Genomic DNA, 13,720 nt, shown 5'->3' with positions numbered 1-13,720 from the left:
TGTAGTTATGACATCCCAATTTTGGGACTTAGCCGATTTTTCGCATATTTCCATTTGACCCATCAGGGTCCTTTCCTTCATATAAGTTTGCCTTGCTTGATGTGGTAACATTTGAGTGTAGTTCTGACATCCCAATTTTGGGACTTAGCCGATTTTTCATATATTTCCATTTGACCCATCAGGGTCCTTTCCTTCATATAAGTTTGCCTTGCTTGATGTGGTAACTTTTTAGTGTAGTTATGACATCCCAATTTTGGGACTTAGCCGATTTTTCATATATTTCCATTTGACCCATCAGGGTCCTTTCCTTCATATAAGTTTGCCTTGCTTGATGTGGTAACTTTTTAGTGTAGTTATGACATCCCAATTTTGGGACTTAGCCGATTTTTCGCATATTTCCATTTTACCCATCAGGGTCCTTTCCTTCATATAAGTTTGCCTTGCTTGATGTGGTAACTTTTTAGTGTAGTTATGACATCCCAATTTTGGGACTTAGCCGATTTTTCGTAAAATACCATTTGACCCATCAGGGTCCTTTCCTTCATATAAGTTTGCCTTGCTTGATGTGGTAACGTTTGAGTGTAGTTCTGACATCCCAATTTTGGGACTTAGCCGATTTTTCGATCAATACCATATGACCCATCAGGGTCCTTTCCTTCATATAAGTTTGCCTTGCTTGATGTGGTAACTTTTTAGTGTAGTTATGACATCCCAATTTTGGGACTTAGCCGATTTTTCATATATTTCCATATGACCCATCAGGGTCCTTTCCTTCATATAAGTTTGCCTTGCTTGATGTGGTAACTTTTTAGTGTAGTTATGACATCCCAATTTTGGGACTTAGCCGATTTTTCGATCAATACCATATGACCCATGAGGGTCTTTTCCTTCATACAAGCTTGCCTACGGTCATCGGTCAAAACTTGTCTTACTATTCGATTGGTCTTTCACTTTTCACCCTAGGCATTTTGCCTATGTATTGCTTCTTGAATAGGTCGAAACCCAAAATAAAGGTCTTGAGGATTTGGAATTTCCTCCCCTGTCTACACTACACTAACCATATTTTTCCGGGTCTTCACCGCCATACAACTTTGCCTAGGTCACTTGTACTCTTGACTTAGGCCATCTGACTTGGTCCGTGTTTCTTCCTAGGGTGTACCTAGGTAACTTGCCTTGCTTGATGTGGTAACATTTGAGTGTAGTTCTGACATCCCAATTTTGGGACTTAGCCGATTTTTCGTAAAATACCATATGACCCATCAGGGTCCTTTCCTTCATATAAGTTTGCCTTGCTTGATGTGGTAACTTTTTAGTGTAGTTATGACATCCCAATTTTGGGACTTAGCCGATTTTTCGATCAATACCATATGACCCATCAGGGTCCTTTCCTTCATATAAGTTTGCCTTGCTTGATGTAGTAACTTTTTAGTGTAGTTATGACATCCCAATTTTGGGACTTAGCCGATTTTTCGTAAAATACCATATGACCCATCAGGGTCCTTTCCTTCATATAAGTTTGCCTTGCTTGATGTGGTAACTTTTTAGTGTAGTTATGACATCCCAATTTTGGGACTTAGCCGATTTTTCGATCAATACCATATGACCCATCAGGGTCCTTTCCTTCATATAAGTTTGCCTTGCTTGGTGTGGTAACATTTGAGTGTAGTTCTGACATCCCAATTTTGGGACTTAGCCGATTTTTCGTAAAATACCATATGACCCATCAGGGTCCTTTCCTTCATATAAGTTTGCCTTGCTTGATGTGGTAACTTTTTAGTGTAGTTATGACATCCCAATTTTGGGACTTAGCCGATTTTTCGATCAATACCATATGACCCATGAGGGTCTTTTCCTTCATACAAGCTTGCCTACGGTCATCGGTCAAAACTTGTCTTACTATTCGATTGGTCTTTCACTTTTCACCCTAGGCATTTTGCCTATGTATTGCTTCTTGAATAGGTCGAAACCCAAAATAAAGGTCTTGAGGATTTGGAATTTCCTCCCCTGTCTACACTACACTAACCATATTTTTCCGGGTCTTCACCGCCATACAACTTTGCCTAGGTCACTTGTACTCTTGACTTAGGCCATCTGACTTGGTCCGTGTTTCTTCCTAGGGTGTACCTAGGTAACTTGCCTTGCTTGATGTGGTAACATTTGAGTGTAGTTCTGACATCCCAATTTTGGGACTTAGCCGATTTTTCGTAAAATACCATATGACCCATCAGGGTCCTTTCCTTCATATAAGTTTGCCTTGCTTGATGTGGTAACTTTTTAGTGTAGTTATGACATCCCAATTTTGGGACTTAGCCGATTTTTCGATCAATACCATATGACCCATCAGGGTCCTTTCCTTCATATAAGTTTGCCTTGCTTGATGTAGTAACTTTTTAGTGTAGTTATGACATCCCAATTTTGGGACTTAGCCGATTTTTCGTAAAATACCATATGACCCATCAGGGTCCTTTCCTTCATATAAGTTTGCCTTGCTTGATGTGGTTACTTTTTAGTGTAGTTATGACATCCCAATTTTGGGACTTAGCCGATTTTTCATATATTTCCATTTGACCCATCAGGGTACTTTCCTTCATATAAGTTTGCCTTGCTTGATGTGGTAACTTTTTAGTGTAGTTATGACATCCCAATTTTGGGACTTAGCCGATTTTTCGCATATTTCCATTTGACCCATCAGGGTCCTTTCCTTCATATAAGTTTGCCTTGCTTGATGTGGTAACATTTGAGTGTAGTTCTGACATCCCAATTTTGGGACTTAGCCGATTTTTCATATATTTCCATTTGACCCATCAGGGTCCTTTCCTTCATATAAGTTTGCCTTGCTTGATGTGGTAACTTTTTAGTGTAGTTATGACATCCCAATTTTGGGACTTAGCCGATTTTTCATATATTTCCATTTGACCCATCAGGGTCCTTTCCTTCATATAAGTTTGCCTTGCTTGATGTGGTAACTTTTTAGTGTAGTTATGACATCCCAATTTTGGGACTTAGCCGATTTTTCGCATATTTCCATTTTACCCATCAGGGTCCTTTCCTTCATATAAGTTTGCCTTGCTTGATGTGGTAACTTTTTAGTGTAGTTATGACATCCCAATTTTGGGACTTAGCCGATTTTTCGTAAAATACCATTTGACCCATCAGGGTCCTTTCCTTCATATAAGTTTGCCTTGCTTGATGTGGTAACGTTTGAGTGTAGTTCTGACATCCCAATTTTGGGACTTAGCCGATTTTTCGATCAATACCATATGACCCATCAGGGTCCTTTCCTTCATATAAGTTTGCCTTGCTTGATGTGGTAACTTTTTAGTGTAGTTATGACATCCCAATTTTGGGACTTAGCCGATTTTTCGATCAATACCATATGACCCATCAGGGTACTTTTCTTCATATAAGTTTCCCAAGACTTAGTGCTTTTTACCTTTGGACACCAATATCACCCTTACGGGTATCTTTGATCTTCGCACCTTGTATTGACCAAATGTAGGTCTTGCTATGCCAAACATATAATTGTTCCACACCAAGTCTCTATCTCGTACCGCCAGCTCGGTACAATCGATCAACCTGCCCTTAAGGCACCCGGGACTTAGCCATTTTTTCACATTTTTCATGATTTTGAGGTAACTTGTCTCGACTTTGTCACCTTATATCACCAAGATCCTTTCCCTTTAGCGCTTCACTCCGTTCGTATGATATTTAGCGCTGACTATCACCTTTCCATCGCTGTGCTCAACTTCTTATTCGGTGCCATAGAGCCAGAGATATTCGGTGTATGCTGTTATAAGGGAAGTTTGTGACTTTTTCAAAGGCCCACTTTGGGACGCCCATATCTCACCTTCAGGTACCTGCGATCTTCTTGTCGTCTATGGACGAAACTTAGGTCTTGTCTTGGCCAACTTATAAATGTTCTACGGCCAAGCCGTATCTCTTACCGCCAGCCCGGTATTTTTGGACTTAGTCGGATTTTCGCTTCTCGTGGTAACAATTTCTGACTTTGACGCACAATAACACCCGAACGACCGCATGCTAGCGCCTTGCTTGGTAGGAATTATAGTTAGCGCTGCCTTTTCTCTTTCCATCGGTACCTTGTTCGTTCCATTCCATGCCATACAGCCGAAGTTATGATGTTTCCCGTTTTTCCTATCATGTGGAGCTTATGCTCTGGGAAAACCATCTAACACCCGTACCACCCTTTTGGGTACCTCCGATCTCGACACTATGTTCGGGCCAAATATAGGTTATAACATGCCCGACTTATAATTGTTCTACACCAAGTCTCTATCTCTTACCGCCAGCTCGGTATTTTACTCGTAAGTCCAAATTTCACAACTTGTACTTTTTGGCCCAATGTACTCGAGTTCCAATTTTGGTAACATTTTTCGACTTTGTCGCTTAATAACTTCCAAACCATGCTAGTTAGCGCTTTGCTTTCTTCTAGTCGTATCTAGCGCTGGGTGTAACCTTTCCAAAACATATCCTAGCTTAACAATCCATGCCATACAGCCGGAGCTATATGGTGCGCAAGTCAAATTAATTTTAGCCATGTTTCATTTTTGCCAATTTTTGACCACTCGTATCACCCTTCCAGAGTGGTCCGATCTTCTTGCTTTCTATGGCCGACTTTTAGGTCTTGTAAAGGCAAACTTATAAGTATTCTACGTCAACCCGCTATCTCTTACCGCCTGCTCGGTATTCTTGGTCTTGTGTGATTTTTGGCCATTTTGGTATTATTTTTCGACTTTGTCGCTTAATAACTCCGTTTTGCTCAACACTTAGCGCTTCGGTTGTTTGGGATTATAGTTAGCGCTCGGTTCGACCTTTCCAACGCTGGCCTTAACTTGTCGATTCGTTCCATACAGCCGGAGTTATTCGCGATACCGTGTTTCAACCCATTTCTCAAGTCTCGTTTTTGCCCAACTTTGAACCAGCCATATCACCCTCTTGGGTACCTCCGATCTTCTCGCTCTATATTGGCCAAAGTTAGGTCTTGTGGTAACCTACTTATGATTGTTCTACGCCGTGTTCGTAGCTCTTAGCGTTCGCTCGCTATTTTCGATCATAAGGTGAATTTTTGCCTCTAAACCACCATTTTTCACCTTTGCCCCTTAATATGACCGACTTGCTCAATACTTAGCGCTTCGCTTGGTAGGACACATAGCTAGCGCTCGTCAAGACCTTTCCAACGCATATCTTAGCTTTCCGATCCGAGCCATACAGCCTGAGCTATAGGCGATACCGTTTTTCCCATTTTCTTGGTCACATGCACTTTAAGGCACCACTTTTTGCCTTTGACCCTTAATACCTCCTCCGGGTCACTAGAAGGCGCTTAGCTTGGTAGGAAACATAGCTAGAGCAGGCCTTCACCTTTCCAAAACTGCCTCAAGTGTACCGATCCGACATCTAGAACCAAAGTTATGGTCATTCCCATCATGCTCTACTTTCATGGTCAACCTCCACCAAGCACACCTAGGTTGGACCAACTTTCACCAACTCATCTCGAACCCCAAATTTGCTTCGACCTACTAGATTTCCCTAGCTAAGTGGTCAAAACATCCATTACAACACGACTGGTCTTTCTGGTGGTCGACCTAGGCAACTTTGTTCGACGCCCACCACCCCATGGAATTAAAAGAGTTGGTTCAGTTAAATGTTTGGAAACTTTTTCGAGCCGGTCTAAAATACACTCATCGAATTTTTTTTTGGTCCCCACCGTCATACAAGTATCCCTAGGTCAAGTTTTTCTTCCGGATCGGCCGCGGACCTCACTTTTCATTATCTAGGGAGGCCATAGGGCCCCAAAAGGGGTTTTTTAAAATTTTCGACACTTTCGACTTTGGTCGGATTTTTTCCGATTTTGGTCCGACCTAGGGACTTGGTGGTCCAAGGAGCCTCGGGACCAAACTTTTTTCTCAGGGGTCCCTACCTCCATACAACTTTGCCTAGGTCAATTTTTTGTTCCAAATCGATCGCGGGTTTCACTTTTCAATATCTGGGGCTCGTGTAGAGTACGAATATAGGGTTTTCTCATTTTTCGACATTTTCGACTTTTTTGGGATTTTTTCGGGTGTATCGAGCTTCGGCATAGCCATACCGTATGTGTTTCTCAATTTTTTATTTGACTAGTCGTAAGTACTCGAGTAGATGAAACTTTTTGCCGAAGACACCATGCCTCGGAAACGACTCCTTCATGCTCAAAATTGGGCCCAAAGGTGATTTTTGTTACTTTTCCTTAGGGGGCCCAACACTTCTCAGGGGTCCCTACCTCCATACAACTTTGCCTAGGTCAATTTTTTGTTCCAAATCGATCGCGGGTTTCACTTTTCAATATCTGGGGCTCGTGTAGAGTACGAATATAGGGTTTTCTCATTTTTCGACATTTTCGACTTTTTTGGGATTTTTTCGGGTGTATCGAGCTTCGGCATAGCCATACCGTTTGTGTTTCTCAATTTTTTATTTGACTAGTCGTAAGTACTCGAGTAGATGAAACTTTTTGCCGAAGACACCATGCCTCGGAAACGACTCCTTCATGCTCAAAATTGGGGCCAAAGGTGATTTTTGTTACTTTTCCTTAGGGGGCCCAACACTTAGAAAATTTTCAAAATCGCGATTTTTCGATTGCGAGCTAGCGCTTTGCGGTCTTCGGCAATGTTGTAGATCTCGACGAGATAAGACTTTTTGGCCAAGGGACATTTTGCCCTCCGACCCCTCCTTCCCCCCGCAAATCGCCCCACAAAGTGCAATTTTTGCATTTTCACCTCTTTGCACGCACTGTTCGGCCCAAATGGCCACTTTCTATGGGTCTGAGCGCTTTGTGGTCTTCGGCAAACTTTTAGAGCGTACCAAGTCCTAATTATAATTGTTCCACACCACCTTCGTAGCTCTTCATCCCTGGCCGCTATTCGCGTACCAAGGTAATTTTTGTTCATTTAGTCAACATTTTTCAACTTTGGCTGCTTATATCGGCCTTGCCATGAACCGATAGCGCTTCGCTGTGTTCCAACGTAAGTTAGTACTACTCATTACCTTTCCAAATCATGTCTTAGCTTGTCATTTGCTTTCATACAGCCGGAGCTATGAGCGATACCGTAAAAAGTACCGAAACTTGGAAAAAACCTTTGGTCGCCCATATCCCCCCTTTGGGGGCCAGATATCGAAAAAAGTTCTGATTCAAAAAGTTGCGCATCAACGTGTTCTAGTTATGCCTAGAACATTTCATTTCGCTAGCTGGCCTGCAACTTAGCCGTAATTGGGATTTTAGGGTGTTCTTGCAGGGCCCATTTCCTGCGACTTGGTATCTTTTGGGCCCTATGTTTCTGTAATATCGCCACGAGTTTTCTAGATAGCGTTATCATTTTTTCAGGGTGCTTAGAACACCTCGAGACCTTTCCAACGCTATGCCGTTTGTCTTGCTCGGACATCTACAGCCGAAGTTATTCGAGGTACACGGTACCTTACCCTGTTTTCTCAGTACTTGGTCGAAAATTTCGATCAGCCATATGACCGACTTAGACAACCCTGAGCGGGTTGGCCCCATATAACTAAACTTTTGTCTCGTGGAGGCAAACTTATAAATTTTCCACGTCAACTCGCTATCTCGTACCGCCTTGACGGTATACTTGGTTCAAGGGCCATTTCCAGCGACTTGGTCGCAATTTCACTCTAAGTTTCGCTAATACCTTCGTCCGTGGACATGCTGATTTTTTGTTCGTATTTTTCCGTAATAGTCCCACTCAAGACTATTCCATACCAGAGCCAAGCGTCTCGCTAAGTGCCATACAGCCTGAGCTGTAATTCATGAAAGGTACCTCTACCAGTTTTTGCCAAACTTGGGTGCAACCCATGAATCACCCATATCTCCACTTTGGAGGCCAGCTACCGTCTTGTCCCCAGATACTTTTTTGTTGGTCATACCATGCCCAAAATATAAATGTTCTACGCCAACTTGCTAGCTCTTCTCCAACTTGCCGTTATTCTTGGTCCAAGTCCCATTTCATTCGTTTTCGGACCCATTTTGCTTTATGTTTCACTAATAGCTTCGGCCATGGACTAGCTGATTTTCTGTTAGTATTTTTCCTTGATAGTCCCACTCAAGACCATTCTAAATCACACTGTAACTTGTCGCTCGGTGGCAAACTGACCGAGTAATAATTCATGAAAGGTACCTCACCTTGGTACACCACGTGGTCGGCCCAAACCATAAACCGACCAAACGACCGACTTGGAGCACCCTGATCGGGTTGCCCCCATATAATGAAAGTTGCGTCTTTACACGCTTAACTTATGAATATTCCACGCCAAGTCGCTATCTCTTACCGGTAAGCCGGTATTCACCTTCCAAGGGTGATTTTGGTCAAGTGCCATTTCCTGCGACTCGGTCCCCGAATTGGACCATCATCACCTAATATCTCCGTGGTCTTTCAACTCAGCCTCATGAAACTTTCAGGGTAGATAGGTCTCCCCGAGACCTTTCCAACGGTATGCCGTTTGCCTCGCTCGGCCATCTACAGCCGAAGTTATTCGTGGTACTTGGTACCTTACCCTGTTTTTTCCATACTTGTTCGTACTTGGGTACAAACTTTGCATCGCCCATATCTCCACTTTGGAGGCCAGCCAGCGCCTTGGCCCCATATACTTTTTTGTTGGTCATACCATGCACAGTTTATAATTGTTCTACGCCAACTTGCTATCTCTTCTCCAACTTGCCGCTATTCTTGGTCCAAGTCCCATTTCATTCGTTTTCGGACCCTTGTTGCTCTATGTTTCGCTAATAGCTTCGCCCACCAACATGCTGATTTTCTATTTGTATTTTTCCTTGATAGTCCAACTCAAGACCATTCCAAATCACTTTGTAACTTGTCGCTCGGTGGCAAACTGACCGAGTTAAAATTCATGAAAGGTACCACAGCTTGGTACACAACGTGGTCGGCCCAAACCATAAACCGACCAAACGACCGACTTGGAGCACCCTGACCGGGTTGCCCCCATATAACGAAAGTTGCGTCTCTACACGCCCAACTTATGAATATTCTACGCCAAGTCACTATCTCTTACCGGTAAGCCGGTATTAGCCTTCCAAGGGTGATTTTGGTCAAGTGCCATTTCCTGCGACTTGGTCCCCGAATTGGACCATCATCACCTAATATCTCCGTGGTCTTTCAACTCAGCCTCAAGAAACTTTCAGGGTAGATAGGTCTCCCCGAGACCTTTCCAACGGTATGCCGTTTGCCTCGCTCGGCCATCTACAGCCCGAGTTATTCGTGGTACACCGTACCTTACCCTGTTTTCAGCATACTTGTTCATACTTGGGTACAAACTTTGTATCGCCCATATCTACCCTTTGGAGGCCAGTAAGCGCCTTGGCCCCATATACTTTTTTGTTGGTCTTGTAACCAACAAGTTATAAATATTCTACGCCAACTTGCTATCTCTTCTCCAACTTGCCGGTATTCTTGGTACAAGTCCCATTTCCATAGTTTTTGGTACCAATTTGCTCTATGTTTCGCTAATAGGATCATCCATAGACATGCTGATTTTTTACTTACATTTTTCCTAAATAGTCCCACTCAAGACCATTCCAAATCACACTGTATCTTGTCGCTAAGTGCCATACGGCCTGAGTTATAATTCCTGAAAGGTGCCTATACCAGTTTTGGCCATACTTGGGTGCAAACCATGAATCACCCATATCTCCACTTTAGTGGCAAGCTAGCGCATAGCCCTCATATACTTTTATGTTGGTATTACCACTACCAACTTTTCATTATTCCACGCCAACTTGCTATCTCTTCTCCAACATGCCGTTATTCTTGGTCCAAGTCCCATTTCCTTCGACTTTGGTACCATTTTGCTCTGTGTTTCGCTAATAGCTTCGCCCATGTACTATGTGATTTTTTGTTCATATTTTTCCTTGATAGTCCCACTCAAGACTATTCCAAATCACACCGTGACTTGTCGCTCGGTGGCAAACTGACCGAGTTATAATTCATGAAAGGTACCTCAACTTGGTACACCACGTGGTTGGTCCAAACCATCAACCAACCGTATGACCGACTTCCAGTTGAGCTAGCGGCTAGGCCTCATACAATTAAATGCGTGTCTTGATAAGGGCTACTGACGGTCGGAACATTGTAGCTCGCTAGCTCGTGTCCAAACTTGTGTTTTGGTCGAATATTGGGTGTTCGTGTACCACTTCGGGAAACACGGACTTTGGTGCAACTTCACCACTTGTGCACTTAATAACTTTTCGGTCGTTCGAGTCTTTGCCTTCATATTATCAGGGTAGTTAGGTCTCATCGAGACCTTTCCAACGCTATGCCAGTTGTCTTGCTCGGCCGTCCACAGCCCGAGTTATTCGTGGTAAACCGTACCTTACCCTGTTTTTTCCTCATTTGGGTGCAAACCTTAGAACACCCATATGGCCCACTTGGAGACTAGCTGGCACTTTGGCCCCATATAATGATAAGTGCGCCTTGACTAGGACTACTGACGGTCAGAACATTTCCACTTGCTAGCTCGGGCCCACACTTGTGTTTTTCTCGAATATATGGTTCAAGTGTGCCACTTTGGGCACTTTTGGACATTTTGTCCCCACACAACTTTCTTGCCTTGGTAGATAGGCCTTTGGGTTCTCGGGCAAAAAGATGCACCAAGATATGGTCTAACTTTCGTTCTTTTACCGCAAAGCGCTATCTCCAACACCCGAGGAGATAGAAAGTGATTATGTTCGGTATATCGGTCTTCCATGGCCTACTACGGTAAGCCCCTGCAGGTATGCAACCGAAGGTGCTTGGTACATGTATTTGGTGCAATATCGGTGCAAAGTAGGTGTTTCCTTGATCGGGCTATAACTTTCTTGGTTGATGTTGGATTGCTTTGCGGTCTTCGGGGGATAGTTAGGGAACATGATGGCCAACATTTTCTTATTCCTCAGCCTGGCCGTACCTCTTACCGTCTAGGCGGTATTCATGCTCTAAGTTGGAACTTGTGTTCCTTTGGGTAACTTTTCTGACTTTGATGCTTAATAACTTCCGTTCATATGCAGTCTAAGCTCTGCAACTCTCAGGAAAGCTAGTACTACTCATTTCCTTTCCATATCAGTCTTTGGCTTGTCGATCCGATGTCTACAGCCTGACTTATTCACGTTCCCTGTGAAGGTAGGTTTTTGCCCATTTTCCAGTTCATGTGGTAACATTCCCGGACTTTGCCGGCTTTCTCTTCATGTGGTAACTTGCTTGCTCATGTGGTAACTTGATAGTGTATTTCCGACAGACCCAATCTCGGACTTAGCCGATTTTTCATATCGTATAATATGGATCCATCACTAGGCCATCTTGCTTGCTTGTGTGGTAACTTGAAAGTGTATGTCTGACAGACCCAATCTCGGACTTTGCCGATTTTTCATATCGTATAATATGGATCCATCACTAGGCCATCTTGCTTGCTTGTGTGGTAACTTGATAGTGTAATTCTGACAGACCAAATCTCGGACTTAGCCGATTTTTCACTTCATATAATATGGATCCATCACTAGGCCATCATGCTTGCTTGTGTGGTAACTTGTTAGTGTAATTCTGACAGACCCAATCTCGGACTTAGCCGATTTTTCATATCGTATAATATGGATCCATTACTAGGCCATCGTGCTTGCTTGTGTGGTAACTTGTTAGTGTAATTCTGACAGACCCAATCTCGGACTTAGCCGATTTTTCTCTTCATATAATATGGATCCATCACTAGGCCATCTTGCTTGCTTGTATGGTAACTTGATAGTGTAATTCTGACAGACCAAATCACGGACTTAGCCGATTTTTCACTTCATATAATATGGATCCATCACTAGGCCATCATGCTTGCTTGTGTGGTAACTTGTTAGTGTAATTCTGACAGACCCAATCTCGGACTTAGCCGATTTTTCATATCGTATAATATGGATCCATTACTAGGCCATCTTGCTTGCTTGTGTGGTAACTTGATAGTGTAATTCTGACAGACCCAATCTCGGACTTAGCCATTTTTTCTCTTCATATCATATGGATCCATCATTAGGCCATCTTGCTTGCTTGTGTGGTAACTTGATAGTGTATTTCCGACAGACCCAATCTCGGACTTAGCCGATTTTTCTCTTCATATTATATGGATCCTGGACTTAGCCGATTATTAGGTTATTATATATGGATCCTGGACTTAGCCGATCTTCTCTTCATGTTATATGGATCCTGGACTTAGCCGATTTTTCTCTTCATATCATATGGATCTATCATAAGGCCATCTTGGTTGCTTGTGTGGTAACTTGATAGTGTATTTCCGACAGACCCAATCTCGGACTTAGCCGATTTTTCTCTTCATATAATATGGATCCTGGACTTGGCCGATTATTAGGTGATTATATATGGATCCTGGACTTAGCCGATTTTTCTCTTCATATCATATGGATCCATCATTAGGCCATCTTGCTTGCTTGTGTGGTAACTTGATAGTGTATTTCCGACAGACCCAATCTCGGACTTAGCCGATTTTTCTCTTCATATAATATGGATCCTGGACTTAGCCGATTATTAGGTTATTATATATGGATCCTGGACTTAGCCGATTTTTCTGTTCATATAATATGGATCCTGGACTTAGCCGATTATTAGGTTATTATATATGGATCCTGGACTTAGCCGATTTTTCTGTTCATATCATATGGATCCTGGACTTAGCCGATTATTAGGTTATTATATATGGATCCTGGACTTAGCCGATTTTTCTGTTCATATCATATGGATCCTGGACTTAGCCGATTATTAGGTTATTATATATGGATCCTGGACTTAGCCGATTTTTCTGTTCATATAATATGGATCCTGGACTTAGCCAATTTTTCTCTTCATGTGGTAACGTATGCCAATCGCTCACAAGTCATGGGATAAGGGTACTTGTGATCTTCCATCTTCTAAGTCCCGCACGGGGACATCGTGATCGCCCCAAGTCCGGAATAGTGCCAAGTCAAGCCCCACGGAGGCCGTGGAGGACCTGTTAGCGGCGGCTATCCTGACAGCACTAATCCGGACTTAGAAAATATATCTTTCTAATCGAACACCACACACGCAACACCACCATACCACCATCTCCTTGCAAGTACCTAAGTACCCGCAACTCCATGGTGAAGGCAATGTCACTCCATCACCAACCTCTTTGCACTGCAAGCACTTGCGTACCCACAACACTCCGAAGAAGGCAACGGCGCGCGATGCTCGACTCCACACACCACACCACACCACACCACCGATGGCCAGCCAGCCAGCCAGCCCAGCTAAGGGCTAACCCACCAACCAACCACCAATGGCCTAGGCCAGCCGGATCCCACCTTCAAGTCCAAGCACAGCCAAGTGCAAGTACCGCCAAGTGTTCACCAACCAACCATCACACCACACCACACCACCGATGGCCAGCCAGCCAGTCGGCCCAATCAAGGTCCAACCAACCAACCAACCACCGATGGCCTAGGCCAGCCGGATCCCACCTTCAAGTCCAAGCACAGCCAAGTGCAAGTACCGCCAAGTGTTCACCAACCAACCATCACACCAGGTCAGCCGGCCGGTACCCACCTTCAAGTGCCATTACCCTCGGGTGCAAGCTCAATCAAGTGTTAACCAACCAACCCGGCCAAGGCAGCCAACAGGCCGGCACCCTACAGCACCGACCCGCCATCACCACCTCAACCGTT

Source organism: Anopheles ziemanni (genome assembly GCF_943734765.1).
Source record: "Anopheles ziemanni chromosome X unlocalized genomic scaffold, idAnoZiCoDA_A2_x.2 X_unloc_12, whole genome shotgun sequence".
Taxonomy (NCBI): Eukaryota; Metazoa; Arthropoda; class Insecta; order Diptera; family Culicidae; genus Anopheles; species Anopheles ziemanni.
Note: the sequence above shows the minus strand (reverse complement) of the source record.